The sequence below is a fragment of the Oryctolagus cuniculus genome, chromosome 7 (genome assembly GCF_051225735.1).
Source record: "Oryctolagus cuniculus isolate XC-2025 breed Fujian yellow rabbit chromosome 7, ASM5122573v1, whole genome shotgun sequence".
NCBI lineage: Eukaryota > Metazoa > Chordata > Mammalia > Lagomorpha > Leporidae > Oryctolagus > Oryctolagus cuniculus.
In genome coordinates this window covers 16001732-16021616 of record NC_142873.1, presented here as the reverse complement: position 1 = coordinate 16021616, position 19885 = coordinate 16001732, and the positions used below count along the sequence as shown (strand labels likewise).

The window sequence follows — 19885 nt, the reverse complement described above, 5'->3', positions numbered from 1 at the left end:
ATTGACACCCATGCCCTCAGCAGGTGGGCGAGTGCTGCCCTGGGCGCAGGCACAGGGAGCTCAGGAGCAGAGGCAGCACACTCGCCACGCCCACTCTGTGCAGGGATGCTAGGCCGCCGGTGCTGCTGCCGCTGACCCTGTATACACACCCCGCACACACAGCCGACTCGGGCCTTGTTTCTGGCTGTAACCGGCTGCTGCCCTGCTGACATTTCCGGGGGTTGGGACAGTAGGCCCGAGCTACCGTGGCCCCTTCCATAGACCCAGTGATGGGAAAGCAGGCCACAGGTACCCTAGCCTGCACCTGCCGTGAGTGGTTCTGGGCTGAGTCGGGCCAGGCAGCCTCTGGCCGAGGGCCCGGGCTGTTAACTCACCGACAACACAACAGAGGGCCGTCATCAGATTTATTGGATGAACACGGCAGGTGGGAATTTTCTCGGACCGCGCATCCGCTGACTCGGGCAGACAGGAAGCCGTGCAAAGACAAGGGAACGAGCATTTGTGAGAGCCGTCATTAGACGCGTTCTTCCCTGGAGCTCCGGGGACAGGCAGGGTCAGACTCTGCTGAGTGAGGAGCTGCCGCCTGGCCGGCAGCCTCGCGGTCAGGTGGTTAACGCCCCTCCCCGAGCCCACCCTGCCCAGTGACTGCTGCACAGACCACTTCCGTGTGCTCGGCATGTTCTTTCCCAGGTGCTCAGCTAAGGACTCAGGTCTGGGTGTCGCTTCGCATGGGAATCCGCAGGTGTTGCTCAGGCCCCTCTCCCCTGAAGCAGCTCTGTGACACCCTGGTGACAGTCACGCCCCAGTGCCAGAGACATGCAGAGGCGCACGCTTGCCAGGCTGCCCGTGCAGACTGCCGGCGCCGCTGCCCGAGGCCGGCTCGCTGTCCTACCAGTCGAGGAAGAGCAGGGAGAAGGAGCACATCACGAGGAAGAAGAGGATCCACACGCAGAAGCCGGCGTTGTTCTTGATGGCCTCTCTAAGGTCTTCGATGCCCTCCTTGATGTTTTCAGTCGCTCCAACCACCAACTGGTGAATGTTGTCAACCTCCGCTTCCTGTTGCAACACCTTTTCCGTGAATATCTCTTGGAGTCTGGAAATTTCAACTACTTTCCCTTCGATTTGCCTCACTTTGTCAAACAAGCTGTTCATCTCCCCAACGAGCCGCTGATTTTCTTGTTCAAACATTTGCATTTCTTCTGGGGATAACTCGTCTTCTCCTTTGCCGTCTCCCCGGGCACTCCAGTCAGGCTGCTCTTCAGACAGTCTTTTCTGGGAACTCTTCAGAGGCAGGTTTCTCTTCAGAGTCTTTTGAAGGATTCTGTGACGCTTTCTCAGAAGAGATGGATTCTCTTGTTTTTGCATTTGGTTCTGGTTCCAGCTTAGATAATCTCTTCCTATCCACCACTCGTTTAACTCGGATGGCTCTGTTCTGAGTAAAGTTCACACACTCTTTTTAAGTAAGCCTCGATGAAATCCAGAACGGCAGTGCTGTGCTCCTTCAGCTGCTGGGAGTGGACCTCCCTGTGCGCATCTGTCCTGAGCTGCTGAATTGCTTCCGAGCAGGTCCTCATGAAGATCTGTGCGTCCTGGTCTATCTGGTCTCCTCTGTGTCTGTCATCCTGCCACAGTCAGACAGAACGTGGCTGTAAGCATTAATATAATCTTTCCTATGCTCCAGAAGAAAATCTCTCAGTTTGCTGTGGCCTGGGCAGGCAGTGGAAGATGGCCTTGCACCTGCATGGGAGACTAGGAGGAAGCCTGGCTCCTGGCTTCAGATTGGCGCAGCTCCGGCTGTAGCAGCCATTTAAGGAGTGAACCAATGGAAGGAAAACCTTTTTGTCTCTCTCTGTCACTGTCTAACCTGTGAATCTGAAGGGTCAGCTACTGATTTTTATATAAATACTATTCATGGACACTAAGGATGCTTGAACAGCATTTACCTCCAACAAAATACTTTGAATAACACTTAAGCAGGAAAAACAATTCTCTGCTGTGCTAAAGAAGAAATCTTTATACCGATGATCAGAGAGAAAAGTGAGCCCCTAGCTCAACTATTTTAGTATTAGGTTACCACGTGTGTGTGTGTGTGTGTGTGTGTGTGTGCTGAGATTTGAAGAAGCTTCATGTATCTACGTATACACATGCACACACACACACACAAATCTGTAAAGCTCCTTCAAATCTGAGCTATCTATTTATGGTATACATAAAATTGATTTGCATCTCTAAATAAGTACAGTTAATATTAACATTTCAAAAAATATAAATAATTCAATTTTTAATTCTTGCATATTTCAGATAAAATTATCTTACATTGTAAAGATGACATATCACAAATTTAAAATTGCTCATCAACTATTCCAGTTTAATATTTTTCCTCAAAATCATCATGACAGCTTATTTTCCACAACAGGATCTATTCAGAACCAGTTGTAGGTGGTTGTTATGTACCCTGACTTTTTAATTTTCAACAGTCCTTTTGTTAATAATATTCTGATTTATTGATGAGTAGACATATATCCCTATTCCCTATTTTGGTGATGATTCAATCATTTCAATTCCCTCTAATTATTTTAAATGGAGAACTCAAAAGTAAAGAACTATTAGACTCAAATTAAACTTTCCCAGCAAAAATTGCATTATACATGGTATTTAATGGTTAAGTTTGCATAAAATGTTGCATAGAACTTAGTCACCTGTCTCCTGATATGAGTGGTGTTGAGACTGGCCAGCAGATTAAAATTGTGAAAATTTGCTTCCTTTTTATGTATTATTTTTCTTCTAGTTGCAAAACCATACCTTATCATTAAACAGATATTCAATTACTCTTAAGATAATTGCCATTATCTGTTGATCACTGGTATTTCTTTTTTTATTTTGTATTTATTTATTTTTTGACAGGCAGAGTGGACAGTGAGAGAGAGACAGAGATAGAGAGAAAGGTCTTCCTTTTTTCCGTTGGTTCACCCCCCAATGGCTGCTGCGGCCAGGCATTGCAGCCGGCGCACAGCGCTAATCCGAAGCCAGGAGTCAGGTGCTTCTCCTGGTCTCCCATATGGGTGCAGGGCCCAAGGACCTGGGCCATCCTCCACTGCACTCCCGGGCCACAGCAGAGAGCTGGACAGGAAGAGGAGCGACTGGGACAGAATCCTGCACCCCGACCAGGACTAGAACCTGGTGTGCTGGCGCTGCAGGCAGAGGATTAGCCTATTGAGCCGTGGTGCCAGCCAATCACTGGTATTTCTAATAACTAATGGCTACATTAGCAGTTGACAAATAGTGTTTCTTTGGAAATTTGTAATTTCGGGCCAGAACTCATGACTAGAGCCTAGGGAGATTACTGACGCCATAAACAAGAGTGTCAAATTGTTAAGTCAACAACAGGAGTCACTGTGTACTTACTTCTCATGCGGGATCTGTCCTTAGTGTGTTGTCCAATGTGAAGTAATGCTATAACTAGTACTGAAACAGTATTTTACACTTTGTGTTTCTGTGTGGATGCAAACTGATGAAATCTTTACTTAATATGTACTGAATCGATCTTCTGTATATAAAGATAATTGAAAATAAATCTTGATGTGAATGGAATGGGAGAGGCAGCGGGAGATGGGAGGGGTGTGAGTGGGAGGGAAATTATGGGGGCGGAATCCATTGTAATCCATTAACTGTACTTTGGAAATTTATATTTACTAAATAAAAAATAAATTAAAAAAATTTTGGGCCAGCACTGTGGCATAGCAAGTAAAGCTGTCACCTGCAGTGTCGGCATCCCATATGGGTGCTGGTTCAAATCCTGGCTGCTCCACTTCAGATCCAGTTCTCTGCTATGGCCTGGGAAATCAGTAGAAGTAGGCCCCAGTTCTTGGGCCTCTGCACCCATGTGGGAGACCCAGAAGAAGCTCCTGACCCCTGGCTTTGGAGCCATGCAGCTCCTGCCATTGTGGCCATCCAGGGAGAGAACCAGCAGATGGACAACATCTCTCTCTCTTTCTATGCCTCTGCTTCTCTGTAACTCTGCCTTTCAAATAAAAAAAGTCTTTAAAAAAAGAAAATCTGCAATTTAATCTAAAGTTATTATTTTTTAAAGATTTTCTTACTTGAAAGAGAGAGGAAAAAAAGAGAGGAGAGGAGAGGGGTGGGGAGAGGAGGGAAAAAGAGAGGAGGGGAGGGGAGGGGAAGAGAGGGAAGAGGATAGGAGGGGAGGGGAGGGGAGACAAGAGGCTGGTCATTCATCTGCTGATTAACACCCCAAATGGCCATAACACCCAGGGCTGGGCAAGGCTGAAGCCAGGATCCATCCAAGTCTCCCATATAAGTGTCAGGGTCCCAAGCACTGGTGCTGTCATGCTACTGCCTTGCAGATGTGTTAGCAAGGAGCTCAACAGGAAGCAGAGTGGCTGAGACATAACCACTCTCAGATTGGGGCTGTGTGTGTCTCAAGCTGCAGAGTGTCTGTTCCTAGAGCTATTAGATATTAGTTATTCCTATTAGTTATTAGCTTTTATTTCTAAATTGGAGCTTTCTGTGACAGCACAGTTATTCATTTATACAGAAGATAGCTTTCTCATTGTAAAGGAATAATATTCATTTCTTTGACTTTCTCAAAAATCTTAATTTAATATCATATTTTGAAAACATCATTCTCTATGCTTTTAATTTTTAATGGGAAATTTAGTTTGCTCTAAAATTATGTGGCTAATTCAGTGATCAAGCATGCCATTAGTGCTATCTGGAAATAAAAATATGAATTGTATATTTGATTATTTTCACATGGTTATTTCAACTGTCATCAATATCTAAAAACATTATTGTTGTAGCCTGTACCATGTCTAACATTATCTTATGAACTGATGAAATAAATTTATCTGAAGTCACTGTTATTACCTAGATTTTTTTTTCTGCAAACTTTAATGGCAGATTTGTTGTGTATTCCTTAGTCACACCCTAATCCTGATATTCTCTTATTTCTCACTCTCCCAGAGCAATACAATGTTTATCTTTCCACAGTGGCCACAGGATAGTCTTTAGGAAGCTTCAGCTCTCTAATTTTCCTAAATGACTACATAATCCTTAAAATGCAGTAAGGTCATAGGAATCCAGATTCCTATAAATTCTGTGAATTTTCAGATGTAAATGATTATCAAGCCAGATGAGTATTTCTATTTTCTAAACTTTTGTGTATGAACTGAATTTTTACATTTTTTGCAATAGCTGTTTTGGATTTTTTGGATTTCTTGGATTTTTATTTTATATCGATGTTGGACAGTATGAAAAGTAAATGAAGAATCTCAAAAACTCCTTCATAGCCTAAACATTTGAAAATATTTTTCTTTCATCGTAGGCAGTTTCTTATACCAGCACACAATAGAATATTGGTTATACAGCACTGTTATAGACAAATGCTTAATTATTATGTCCAGAACTTTCTTCCAAGCCAATGCAATCCATTTTTCAAGTTTTGATGTTGATGTTACATCAGTATATCTTATTTCACTGGATTCTTATTGTGATTTATTTCCCTCAAGGTAGTTAGTTGTTCTTAGAGGGTTTTTTTTAGATTTATTTATTTATTTAAAGGCAGAGTTGCAGCAGAGAGGCAGAAGCGAGAGGGAGAGGAAGAGGGAGTGGGAGAGAGAGAGAGAGGGAGAGAGAGAGAGGTCTTCCATCTGCTGGTTTATTCCCCAAATGGCCACAATGGCCAGAGCTGTGCTGATCCAAAGCCAGGAGCTAGGAGCTTCTTCTGGGTCTCCCATGTGAGTGCAGGGGCCCAAGGACTTGGGCCATTTTCTATTGCTTTCCCAGGCCATAGCACAGAGCTGGATTGGAAAGGAACAGCTGGGACTCAAACTGGTGCCAATATAGGATCCGGGCACTGCAAGTGGTGGCTTTACCTGCCATGTCACAATGTCAGCCCCAATTCCTAGAATTTAAGCTATTTCCATAAAAAGTACCTGGGAGATTCAAAGAAACTTATAACCTAAGCAATATGCAAATTGTTTTGGGTTCTGTCTCTCTCTCTCTCCTTCTCCCCTATGCTTCCCCCCCTCTTTCTTTGTTCCTCTTATATTATTAGAAATCTGACAATTTCCTCTGCTTAATTCTTTCCCATTTCCAGTGTTCCAAAATCCTTCTGGCTATTGCAGGATAATAAAATAGCATATCTCCCCTACTTGGCAGTGGCTTCTTACATCCCATTAAGCCATTGTTTCTTGCTTTCAAAAAAATTTTTGCAATTGCAGTCATTCCTTCTTCAAAGAATATTTGATGCACAAATGTTCTATTTATGCCCTGGATTCTACTTCTGTACCTCTGCACACACAATAACATTTTGTGTTCCAAAGCTAAAACATACCTGAACATTATAAAAGACATCTTGACTAGTAATCAAACTTGACCTGTAGAATTCTGACAATGCATATGATTCAATTGAGGTAATTACAGTATGAATAGTTCAGATGAAAGTCTTATAAGGCACAAAAGGACAGCTCTGCCATAACTATCTATAGTTTTATAGTGATAATAAAGCACAAAAAATTATCAGACTCATTCCACTATGAGAAACAGTAAAATGTGCTTCCTCTCAGGAAGCTAAGTTCCAGGAAGATCCCCTAGACATGATCGAGAACATTGTGTGCTAGGTACTTTTCCTCCTATTTCTAATTATAACCCTGCAACAATTCTTAATTCTGAAGAGCTCATGTTTTTCTGTGCTATTTTTTCAGTGGATTTTGACAGCAAATTTTGTAGGTTTTTTTTTTTTATTTAGTGAAACTTCTGAATAAAAATGTTGTTTGACAATCACCTTCTACTCAATTTCTTAGCATGATGGTTTTAAGAATGCCTCAAGAGTAAAAAAAAAAAAAAAAAGCCCTGATGTTCTCATTTTTCTGCAATTATTTTCTCCATAGAATGTTAATATCCAAAGTTATGACTGTTTTAGGGGCTGGCACTGTGGCACAGTGGGTTAACACCCTGCCCTGAAGCACTGGCATCCCATATGGGCACCAGTTCTAGTCCCAGCTGCTCCTCTTCCGGCCCAACTCTCTGCTATGGCCTGGGAAAGCAGTAGAAGATGGCCCAAGTCCTTGGGCCCCTGCACCCGCATGGGAGACCAGGAAGAAGCTCATGGCTCCTGGCTTTGGATCGGTGCAGCTCTGGCTGTTGCGGCCACTTGGGGAGTGAACCATTGGATGGAAGACCTCTCTCTCTCTCTCTCTCTCTCTGACTCTCCTCTCTCTGTGTAATTCTGACTTTCAAATAAATAAATTAATCTTTAAAAAAAAAACAAAGTTATGACTGCTTTAGAATCTTTTCAGTACTCCTAAAAATCATGTTTATTGTATTGTATGCATACTATACGATTGGTCTTACAAAAATATTTGTATGATTTAAGTTTCTGTCTTTTTAAAAGAAATGGATATTTGGGGTAGTGTTTTATCTAGTCATCCTTCTGATCTTTTTTAAAGAGTAAATAATGTATGATTACTTAACAATTCTTTTTTTTAAAGATTTATTTATTTATTTGAAAGTCAGAATTACACAGAAAGAGAAGAAGAGGCAGAGAGAGAGGTCTTCCATCCACCGGTTCATTCCCGAGATAATTGCAATGGCCAGAGCTGCGCCATTCTGAAGCCAGGAGCCAGGAGCTTCTTCCAGATCTCCCTGTGGATGCAGGGTCTCAAGCACTTGAGCCATCTTCTGCTGCTTTCTCAGGCCATAGCAGAGAGCTGGATTGGAAGTGGAGCAGCCGGGACTTGAACCGGTGCCCATGTGGGATGCTGGCACTACAGGTAGCAGCTTCACCCTCTACTTCACAGCGCCAGCCCCACTAATGTGCAGTTCTTTCCAGTTCTAAAACTATTTTTGCATCATTAAACTGAGAATTTTTTAAAAAAATAGTTGACATTGTTAAATACCAATGTGCTTTTGCTACAATGGAAACTGGGCAGGCTTTGGTGGAGCAGCTGTGCAGCCAGTTGGGATGCCCACATTCTATATCAGTGTCTGTGTTTGAAACCCAGTTCTGCTGCTGATTCCAGCTCCCTGCTAATGTGCACCCAGGAAGGCAGCAAATACTGCCTCGAGCAGTTGGAGCCCTGCCATCCCTTTGAGAGATGTGAATTGATTTCCCAGATGCTAATTGCAGGCCTTTGGAAACTGAACTAGTAGATAGGAGATCTCCATCCCCCACCGCTCCCCCTTTCAAATAAAATAAAATAAAATTATTAAAGATTTTTCAGCTAGAATCAATTTGCTCTTGACTCTAAACCATTCAATTAAATAATTTATTGCTTTTAGGTTTTTTAAAAAATATTTATTTTAATAGGAAAGAAAATGAGCTCCCCCATCCACTGGTTCACTCCTCAAATGACCACAACTGCCAGAAATGTGCCAGGTTAATGAATTAGGAACTCAACCTTTTCCTTTTTTAAGATGTTACTTATTTGAGAGGTGGAATTACAGACACAGAGAGGGAGAGACAGAGAAATAGGTCTCCCATTCACTGTTTCACTGCACAAATGGCCAAAATGGCTGGAGCTGAGTGATCTTAAGCCAGGAGAGCTTCATCCAGGCTCCCATGCAGGTGGAGGGGCCCAAGCACTGGGGGTCATCATCTGCTTTCCCAGGCCATAGCAGAGAGCTGGTTCAGAGGAGGAGCAGCTGGGACCAGAACCAATGCCCATATGGGATGCTGACGCTGCAGATGGAGGCTTAGCCCTCCATGCCACAGTGTTGGCCCCTAGGAATTCAATGGTAAATGAAACTCTTTAATTAGAAGGAAAATAATACCACATAGAAATCTGGGCATCCAAAAAATGTACAAAAACCACTAAAAATACTGAATATAGATGGACATTTTTAGGGAATTAAATCTATTTTAAATATAAGTTGTTTAAGCAAAAATAGAAATATTGCATAGAAGATAAAAATATATAGAATTTTAAAAACTAACCACTATTATGAAAGCCAGGAAAAGAGAAACAAAAATATAATATTGTAGTACATGAAGTTTAATATAGCATCATGTTAAAACATTGTAAATTATCTCTCTCTCTCTTTTTCTTTTTTTTTTTTTTTTGGGCAGGGCCCCAGCCCCGTGGGGGCTTTATTTTGACACCACTTTGTTTCAATACAAACAGTCCAGAAAGAGTCCCGTCACTCTGGGCGAGTGCGGAGGGAGTGGTCTGTGTTGCTTGGAGCCCAACCTGCAACCCGGAGGTGGCGGAGGGGCCCAGAGTGCCAGCATGGCAGGGGAGGATGGCACCAAAGATGACACAGTGCATGGCCCGGCTGCCAGAGAGAGGCCCCCACGCAGCCCCTCGAGCTCTCAGGGGCATGCCAGGCCAGGTCCCTCTGAGCCTGCTTCTCTCCCTCATGTCTTCTGCTTTCTTGGCCGGTGTGAGGCTCACAGCAACCAGAGTCAGGACACAGGCCAGATGGGACCCACTGTGGCCACGGGCCAGGGGAAGGGCCAAACATCTCAGAAAACGGAGGGCCGATGGCCCACAGTAGATGGTGTGCCAGGCTTCAGAGAGGCCCAGAAAGTTCTCCAAGCAATTACAGTCACAGGGGAGGAGGAGGAAGGGGACATGGGATCACTAAGGCCTGATCCCAAATGAAGCCTTTAGGTACCAGGTGAAGGTTCTAGCCCTTAGTAAGGCCCAGACCAAGGTCCTTCCTCTCCTCTGCCTTCTCCTGATACCCAGAAGAGGCACTGGCAGCAGCAGCAGAGGCAGCAGCAAGCCCAGAACCCCTCCCTGGGGGGCTTTCGGCAGCTCCCCTCTTGCTGGGTGTCTCCCTGGTGCCAGAGGGCAGAGGCCCGAGCCCTCAGACCACCTAGAAGGATCCTGGAGCCAGCAGAAGGTGTACACTTTTCCCTTTCCTTGCATGGGGAAGGGCTGGGCCTCCCACCCCAAGAGAAATCCCTCCAGTGTGCAGGACAAGTGAGCAGCAGCTCTGGGGGCAGGAGTGGAAGGACACTGCACAGAGGAGAGGCTGAGGGCACACAGGGGAGGGGCTCAATCCACAGGAGTCCCCCCCCAGGGTCCTCTAGGGCCACCCCCCTGCACAGCACACACTTAGGTAACCAAGCCACCCAGCTTCCACAGGAGGCACCCATGCCCTGAGAACCATGGGTTTCTTGCTGCTCTCCCCAGTGATGCCTGAGCCACGGGGCTATCAGTAGGAACTATAGCGATCCTGCAAAGAATTCATCACGCCATTGGCCAACACAGCCAACTTGTCTGCCACAGACGTGACACCCTGCTTAAACTGGGCGATGTCCGCTGAGGGTAGCACATTGCCCAGAGACACGCTTCCTGCTCCATGGGCTCCATGCACATCCCCAAAGAGGTCTGAAGAGCTGATGGCACTGCTGCCCATGAGCTGCTGCAGCCAAGACCTGGCTTCATACTCAACGTCCACCTCCCGCCCAAAGAACATGTCGGATGAGATGGCTTTTGCACCTGCAAACTTCTTGCGTGCTTCGCTGGACTCGAGGCCTGAGCTCCGGCTCTCCACATCCTTCTGGCTTGTGGCTCTTTCTGAAATGGGCCGGATGCTCGAGATGGTCACTTCTGCCTCCTTCTCCTCTACCCTGTCCATGCCCCAGGTGGTATCCGTATCCCAGCGGGAACCAAAATTTCCCCCAAGGAAAAGGGGGTGTCCTTGTACGTTGGGGGTCCAGAGGTGAACGTCCAAATGTTGTCAAACAGGTCCAGTTGCGAGCGGGAGGACTTGGCGGTCACTGGGATCTCCTGCTCGATCACCTGCATCTCGGACAGCACCGAGCGGGACACGGAGCTCCGGCTCACCAAGCCCACGCCCAGCCGCTCCGCCTGCTCTCGCGTCTTCCCCTCCAGATTCTGGAGCTGCTTCTCCTCCTCCTTCCGATCAAGCTGGAACTCCTGGTAGGCCAGACGCCTGGAGGCGACCATGGACTCCTCGGCCTGCTTCTTAGCACGCGCTGCCTGCTGCTCACGGAGCTGCTCTGCCACCTGGGCCTGCCGCTCGATCTCGCTGAAGCTGGGGCCGCTCACCTTCTGGGCACCCAGGCCTTTCTTAGCTGCTGCTGGCTTCTTCTTGCCAATGATGGAGCTTTTCAGTTCCAGAGGTGCCTTGGGCGAGGTGCCAAGCAGGTCGGTGTTGGGACCGTGCTCCGGCTGGGCCAGGCCACTGCTCTCTGCGGACGGGGCTGGCTGCTGGATCCCTGCAGGCTCAGCGGCTGGCACATCCCAGGCAGGGGCTGAGTGTGCTCCGTGAAGAAATCCGAGTCCTTCTTCTCTGGGGAGTGGCTAGGAGCACTGCTCACGTTGTCTATCCAGAGGTCAGTGCCACGCCAGGCCAGGGCCACACTCCCCAGCTGCCGGATCTTCTCCCGGTACATCTGGGCTGCTCGGCTGTTGCACTTGCTGTTGGCATCACTGGCTGTGCAGCTGTGCTGGTGGAAAAAGGCCGTCTGCATACACCTCAGCTGGAACCAGCTCCAGTTGGAATCCAGCTCTGTGGGCCTGATGAAGCTGAGATGGACGCCCAGGGAGCGCTGGACCCCGCAGCAGTCAATGCACAAGAAACACCAAACGTGATGCTGGCCCTTCTCGGATTCCTGGCGCCGCAGTGGAAACAGGCCTTGTTGGTGGGAATTGCTCGAAGCCTCTTAAAGAGTCTGGATTTTGGTCTTGCTCGGTTCCGCTGCCATTTTCTCTCCTGTAAATTATCTTTATATATTATATTTCCTAAAGCAACTACAACACAAAGCAAAAGATTGTCTAATAAGCCAATAAATAAAATAAATCAGAATCCTAGAGCATGCTTAGCTAATTTAAACAAGGTGAAAAAGAGGTAAAGTGAAATGTATAAGAACAGATAAATAGAAAGAAAAAAGAACAAATTAAAAAACTTAATGTAAATTATTCAATAAACATTCCAAATATAAATGACCTAAATGTCTATGTGAAATAAACAAACTGAGATTGTATTAAAAAAGAAAGTAACACACAACTGTAACCTGCCAATCAATACATTCACATTAAATATAAAGATACAAAGGATAAATGCAGTAAAAAACATACCATTACAACAGTTTTTACTAAAAATTATGAGCAATGATAGATCAATATAAGATAACAAAAAATTCAGGGCAAGAATATTAACAAAGATAAACTTAGACAATACACATGAATAAATAGGCCTATTAACAAAGAGTTCTAGTGATTGAACATGTATCTAATAAAAGCTTAAAATATATGAAGCAAAAGTATAGTATATATAAATTAAAAATCTTTAATTATAAAAGACATTTCAATAACCTTCAATAACGAATAGAAGAAACAGGTGGAAAATCAGTAACTATATAGAATACTTTATCAATCTTTTAAGCTATCCTTTGTAAAAGTATTAGATACATTTTATTTTGACTAATTTTTTTAAGATATTATTTTTATTTATTTGAAAGGCAGAGTTGCAGAGAGAGAGAGAGAGAGAGAGATTCCATCCACTCGTCCACTCACATAATGGCCACAACAGCTGGGTTGGGCCAGCCCAAAGCCAGCAGCCAGGAGCCAGAAGCTTCTTCCAGGTCTCCCACATGGGTGCAGGGGTCCAAGCACTTGGACTATCTACTGCTGCTTTCCCAGGTGCATTAGCAGGGAGTTGAAGGGGAAGTTGAGCAGTCAAGATTCGAGCTGATGCCCATATGGGATGCTGGTGCTGCAGAAAGTGGCTTAATCTACTTTGCCACAGAAACTGCCCCAAGTTTAACTATTTCTTAGAAAATGAACCTAATCAATATTTTCTACATAACTGAGATGAATCCATTAAAATGTTTGATACAAATGACATTTTGGTTTTCCACTGAGTATCTTATTATATTTTTAAATATAAAAGTTTGATTAGCATGTAGTGCTTGTATACCTTCATAAGCCCATTCCAAAGCCAGAAGTCCAGACCTCCATCCAGATCTTCTCTGAGGGTGGCAGGGGCCCAAACTCTTGTGCCATTTTTCACCATTTCCCAGGCATCTTAGCAAGGAGCTGGGTCAGAAGTGCAGCAGTCGATACTCAAACTGGCACTCATATAGGATGCTGGCCTCACAGGTGGCACTAGGGCCTGCTTATGATGCCAGATCACAAATGGCAGTGTAACTCGCTCCAGCATAATGCAGTCTGAATTCCTTCACTAGTAGCTATTTATCTGAAGAAAAGGAAACATTTGGCCATAAAAAAGATTTTACACAACTGTTTATGTCATATTTGTTTCTAAAACTGAAGTAGATAAAATATCCATCAATAGGTGAATAGATAAATAAATTCTGTAAAATCAATTCAATTGAAGTAATAAAAAAGTATTTCACTATTATTTGAAAGATTTATTTATGCATTTGAAAGGTAGAGTTACAGAGAGAGGAGAGACAGAGAGAGATCTTGCATCTGCTGCTTTACTCCCCAAAGGTTTGCAATAGCTAGGGCTGTGCCAGGCAGAAGCCAGGAGCCAAGCACTTCTTCCAGGTCTCCCATGTGGGTGCAGAAGCTCAAGCACTTGGGCCATTTTCTGTTGCTTTCCCAGGCCATCAGCAGACAGCTGGATCAGAAGTGGAGTGCCTGGGACTTAAACTGGTACCCATATGAAATGCCAGCCCTGAAAGCCATCCCTTAACCTACTATGTCACCGTGCCATCCCCGAAAAGTAAAATACTATTGATGTATGAGAAAACATGATTCTATCTCAAAATAATTACAAAGAGTATAAAATAAGTAAGTAAGGGGGAAATTGAGAAACAGAAAGTGGTGACATCCTGTATGGTACTATTTATCTGAAATTCCATATAATAAAAATTAATAGTGACAATAAACTAGATTTTTTTTAGGAATGTAAAGTTTGAGGTAGTATGAGGAAAAGCAGAAAAGTTGGACTGAGAAGAAAAGACGGGGCCAACACTGTGGCGTAGTGGGTAAAGTCACAGCCTGCAGTGCCAGCATCCCATATAGGCACCAATTCGAGTCCTGGCTGCTCCACTTCCAATCCAGCTCTCTGCTATGGCCTGGGAAAGCAGTGGAAGATGGCCCAGGTCCTTGAGTCCCTGCACCCATGTGGGAGACCTGGAGGAGGTTCCTGGCTCCTGGCTTCAGATCTGTATATCTCTGGCCTTTGTGGCCAATTGGGGAGTGACCCAGTGGATGGAAGACCTCTCACTCTCTCTGCCTCTCCTTCTCTCTCTGTGTCACTCTGACTCTCAAGTATATAAATAAAGCTTATAAAAAAGAAGAAAAGATGCGAATTTTGGTGTGTTTAATATTATCTTGATGAATTAATGGATGTCTAAGGTGTAAAAATGTGAAAAATCAGATTCCATATTTTATATGATGCTATTTACTGCATGTCCACTATGACTCAGAGTTATACAAGTAAAATTTTAGAAAAAAATAATTTCAATATGTGACTTATTTAAATATATTTAAATATAATTATTTAAAAATGTTAACTAAAATGTATTGATCCTTTTTCTTTGTAATATACAAGGATATTAGTGACATCTACCTAGCATACATCAGAGTTTATGACAAGCAAAGCAAAAATAACAAAAAAGTTGTGTGTCAGATTAGCATTTATGTTAGCAGTTTGAAATTTTAGCGTGTTTGCTTTGCTGTTAATTCTTGACTGAAACATATTTGCATAACATTTACTTAAAAATAACCTAAATGCCTGAAATTGTATACTAATCATTGTAGTTAAGTGTTTACCTGTATAATTTAGCTCTGTTATTCTGACACTACTGCATAAACTTGTATGTTGCATAAAACATCAGTATTATAGATGTATATGCACAATTGTTAATGAATTCATACTATGTGCCTGTCACTAATGTAAATGTGAAGTTTATCTTATCTAGATGTGTTGCTAAGGTCTTTAGCAGATTGTAGCTAACCATGAACTCAAAGCTATTATAGACTGCCATACTCAAATTTCTTTCAACCAAAATAATATTCTGCTTCTAATGAATACTGTGAATCTGGAGAGTCCAGACAGTTTACCTCTAGTTCTTTTTTTTTTTTTCTTTATGAAAGCAATTTAGCAGTTTACCCCTAGCTGTTAAGGACTAATGACATATAGTCCAATTGCAAGTTGTATTCAAATGAATGAAAATGGGAAATCAGGTGAGTAACAATACAGGATTGATGTGAAATACTTTTCTCTTTTAAAAGGTTACCAAACTTCAGATCAGCATTAATTAAGTGTTGAATTTGCAATTAAAGATACTATCACTTTAACACCCGATGTGTGTATGCACAGGCATAATCAATCAAACACTGATTGCTTTGCAAGAAAAAGTCATTTCCATTCCCATCTCATTGAGTTCTCCCAGATAAATTTATACACCACACACACACACACACACACACACACACACACACACACTCATGCATGCTTGCACAATACAGATATTTTGACACTTAAACTTTTGGAAATACACTATTGTCTGAATCATTTCGCCTTTACTAGGAAAAAATGTGGCTAAATATCATAATTACCTTCCCAGTTGCATGTAATTTGCAGATTTCTGAGCTCTATCTCAATGAAATAGTGTTTCCTTTTTATTTAAATTGTAAGTTTATTATTTAAACAATAGAGAAAAAATGTCAGTTACATGGAACTATGGCTACCTTTCATAATATTCGATGCACATTATTATAGCCAAATAATTGAAGTAGGATACTTATATTTTCCCTTTCTTTAATTCTTTCTTTATAAACTGAAATTAATGTGGCTCATGGTCCTGGAAGTGTAAGGCTTATGGGAGTTATCCTGTGATGGCCTGCTTGATGACAGGGTCCCAAAACAGTGTAGAGCATCATATGACAAGAGACTGAGAGCACAGATATATCCATGTTTTTGTGTTTGTGAATTTTTGTAAATCCATTTGAGTTTTATCTTGGGGACTCTTCACAATGGACCTAATCTAAACCTTGTTTCCCAAAGATGTCAACTTTCAATATTACAATTGAGTGGTGTTTGCATCCTATTAATACTCACAATGAATATTCAACTCAGACATCAGTTCCGGGGGACAAGCCATAGTCAAGTCATAACATTTCATGCCTGGCTGCCCAAACGCATGACTTTCTCAGTTTGCAAATGATAATAATTCCAAAGTCCTAATTCCAGAATTAATGTAATTATTTTATTTTTTAAAAAATAATTTGATATTCAAAAGATGGAGTGGGAGAAGGAGACAGAGAGAAGGAGGAGTGGCACTTACACTCACTGTTCAATTTCCAAATGACTGGAATGCCCACAGCTGGGACAGGCTTCAGGACTCCCACATGGGTGGCAAAAATACAACTACTTCAATCATGACCTGCTTCTCCCAGGGCAGGCATTAGCAGGAAATTTAAATAGGAGAAGATCCAGGACTGAAATCCAAGCACTCTGATATGGAATCAAATCAAATCAATTTGATATGGATTCAAATCCAAGCATTCCCATCTGGTGGCTTAACTGATAGGCCAAATATCCAGAGGCCAGCACTAATTCAAAAGGTTAAAATGTAAAATCTCTTCTGAGTCATAAGGCAAAATCCTTTGCTCTGTAATCCTGTAATATAAGAAGAAATTATCTACATCCAATAATGAAACATGCAGAAGGTACACATCTTGTTTGCCTAGGGCTTAAGGCCCAGGACAAGCAAATCCAGATTTCAACAGATCATGGAGCAACTTGGAGTCATTTGTGAGTTTATATGCCCTTTATTTACAGTGGCAGTGAGGACAGCCACATGCCCCTATGGTGGTGGGACCATAGGAGCTATCTGGTGTTGCGTACACAGTTGCAGTAAGACACACACACACACACACACACAGACACACACACACACACACACAGAGAGAGAGAGAGAGAGAGAGAGAGAGAGACTTCCACATACAGCCCACAGACAGCCAAACATAGCCACATCAATCATTAGTCCCACTCACAAGCAATCACATACCTGTCCATACCCATCCATAGGCAATCATGTGTGCCATGCCCCCTGCAGTTGCTTATATACATTTACAGACAAAATTAGATCAAAGGCAAGATGTTATCTAACAGATTGTGGACAGCTAGCTGAGAAAGTGGACCTGTTAGTTATTATGATACCAGTTACCACAGAGAGAAAGAGAGATGTGAACACCAAAATAAATAAATAAATTGTAGGACCCCAAAAGCGGTGTCCTTTTGTGACGACCCCAGAAACACAGACTCCAGACCAGACGATGCAAAAGAACAGGAGGCAGTTTTATTTCATTTGCGCAAATGGGCCCTCTGCTGCCGCAAGCAGCGAGAAAGAGAGAGGAGCCCCGAGCAGCTATCTCACACAGCTTTTAAGGGGCAAAACCACAAAATTAACATACCATAGGGTGGCGTAAGTTTATTGGGCAACTACAAGGGGAGGATGTCGTAGAGGAGGAGGAGAAACGGGGGGCTACGTGCCCTACGTGTCTAAGCTTGGACAAGGGGAGGGAGTCCTTGAAGAGCAGAAAGGGGTGGCTACGTGCCCTACACGTGCCTCACGTTTTTTTTGTTAAGCTTGAACAAGCACAGGGGAGGGGGCTTATGTGCGTACCAGGATGTTCTGTCGCCCTTATCTCTGGGTAGTAGCTGTCTGCTTTCTCTGTGAACTTAGTTTACTCCCCATTTCCCAGGACTGTTTTATTAAGGCCATTTTTATGGCGGCTCTTGGCCGCTCCTTTCATAAATAAATAAAGGCATGGGGATTTGATATTCTCACTTTCCAAGTCCATCTCCTCTACACATTTCTATTCCAAAAAGGAAGAATAGTCAAGTAGAAAGGAATAATAGGTCCAAAAACTGTTGGAAACCCAGGAAAAAAAAAAGTATTAAATCTTAAAGTAGCAAGTCTGGCATTTTGTGTGTACTGTAGCAAGATATGGACTCCTCAAGGCTTTAGGCAGCACTGTCCCAAGACTTGCCTCAAGTGACTGCCGCTGGTGGCTGCACACTCTTATCAGCAGCATTCACAGAAAGGCATGGGATGTTGGTGGTTGTTTTCCATTTATGGCATCATCATTGTGGATTTACTCCCATAGCTCTACCAGACATTTAATCCACTGGTGTTCTTTGCAAAAATTCTAGTTCTTCACCAGGTTTCTTGCTGGTCTCCCAGGCATTCCACAGAAATCTCAGCAAAGATTCCATAATTTTTGCATTCTATACACCTACAAAATCAGCCATTGGTTCAGTACCCAGATGGCTACCATGGTCAGGGCTGGGCCAGGCCAACATGAGGATGCAGGGGCTTCATCCAGATCAGGAATGTGGATGTAGGGACCCAAGCACTTGAACTGCCTTCTGCTGCTTTCCTAGGTACATTATCAGGGAGCTGGATTGGAAGCGGGACACTCACTCAAGACATGAACCAACACCAATATGGGATGCTGGCATCCCAGACAGTGGCTAAAACTGCTGTGCCACAATGCTTGCCCTAGGAACAAATTTTAAACACCATAGTTGGAATAGGTTTCCACTCTGTAATATCTCACAATGTAGAATACATTCTAGCATGACTTCTGAGTGGACAAATCATATCTAAAACACATGTAGAGAGGAAAAAAGACCTAACAATGCTAGAGAAATCAGGGTGATATTTTTTCCATAAATGTTTAGGATTCATTTAGTGATTGAACCCTTCAGTTTCATAAGCATCTCTTAAATTATAATCTTAAATATGACCACTTTACTTTTGTTAAATTCTATTTTCCCTTTGCTTGTCTGATGACATTAAAATTTATTACATATGTATGACTATTTAAAGCCTTGACATTTTAATACATGCATTAGTAAGTACCTCAGTCTTTTTCACTTTTCTACAACAGAATAACTCTGAGACTGAGTAATTTAATTAAAAACAAATATTTGTCTCTCACAGTTCTGAAGGCAATGAAGTCCGAGTTTAAGACACTGGCATTAGTGAAAGTTTGTCATTACATTCTCAGGTGGTGGAAGATGGTAAGCAGTAAATTCTTGCTTGACAATTTTTTCTATAATGCCATTAATCCACTCATGAAGGCAGAGCCCTTATGATTTAAGGAACTTCCATTAGGTCCACCTTTCTAATATTGTTGCAGGAGTTTGTGATTCTAAATGCCCAGTTTGTGTTACGTGACCACAGATTTAGAATCATGTACAAGGAAGAGTGTGCAAAACTGAAGTAGTTGTTAAGTGAAAAGATAAAATGTAAACAAAATAGAAAGCTCTCAGCCACACTGAGAGGGGTTTCTGAAGGAGAGAACCATTGAGGACTGATTGTCTAGATTTTACAAGCAGTAAGACAGGAGGTTCTCATGATTGGTCTAAGAAACAAATTATGAAATGATAGTTTTGGTTGTTAAATTGGGTGAAAGTTAATTCTACAGTTGAGACACAAATGAAACTTTCCCCCAAACTCTATAAAACTCTCATTACCTAGATCAGTAACAACTACATTGGAAAACCTTGAATAAAATGATTGGCACATGACATCAACATCATTCACAGAAGTCTGTTGCTTGACTTTTCTCATGTCCTCTGAGACTCATCTCCAAATGATGGCGAGAGTCCCCCACTCCCCCAGTCCCTGTCTACCTAGTCAGAAGTCTATCAATCCCCCTCTTAAGAGGTACCCTAACTGCTGTTAGAGAGGAGGGATGATGACTGCTCTGGCTACTTCAAGCTGGAGATGGGTGATGTTGGAGACAATAAGTGTTCCTCCTCCAAAGGTCTGTCTAGGGTTCTCAGATCAAAGGTCTGTATCTGTTGTTCCATCTGCAAGCATTTGGTAACCTCTAGACAGGAAGAGGCAAGCTTTATAAGAAAGTTGAACATACAGGGCCAAACAAAAGCGGTATTA

At 43.0% G+C, this 19885-nt stretch overlaps 2 pseudogenes; both read right to left on the bottom strand.

Annotated features, from left to right (window-relative positions):
• Positions 1-795: 795 nt before the first annotated feature.
• LOC149125314 (syntaxin-18 pseudogene) lies at positions 796-1636 on the bottom strand (annotated as a pseudogene).
• An 8293-nt stretch (positions 1637-9929) lies between these two features.
• On the bottom strand, positions 9930-11701 carry LOC138850486 (ADP-ribosylation factor GTPase-activating protein 2 pseudogene; annotated as a pseudogene).
• Between the last annotated feature and the right edge of the window lie 8184 nt (positions 11702-19885).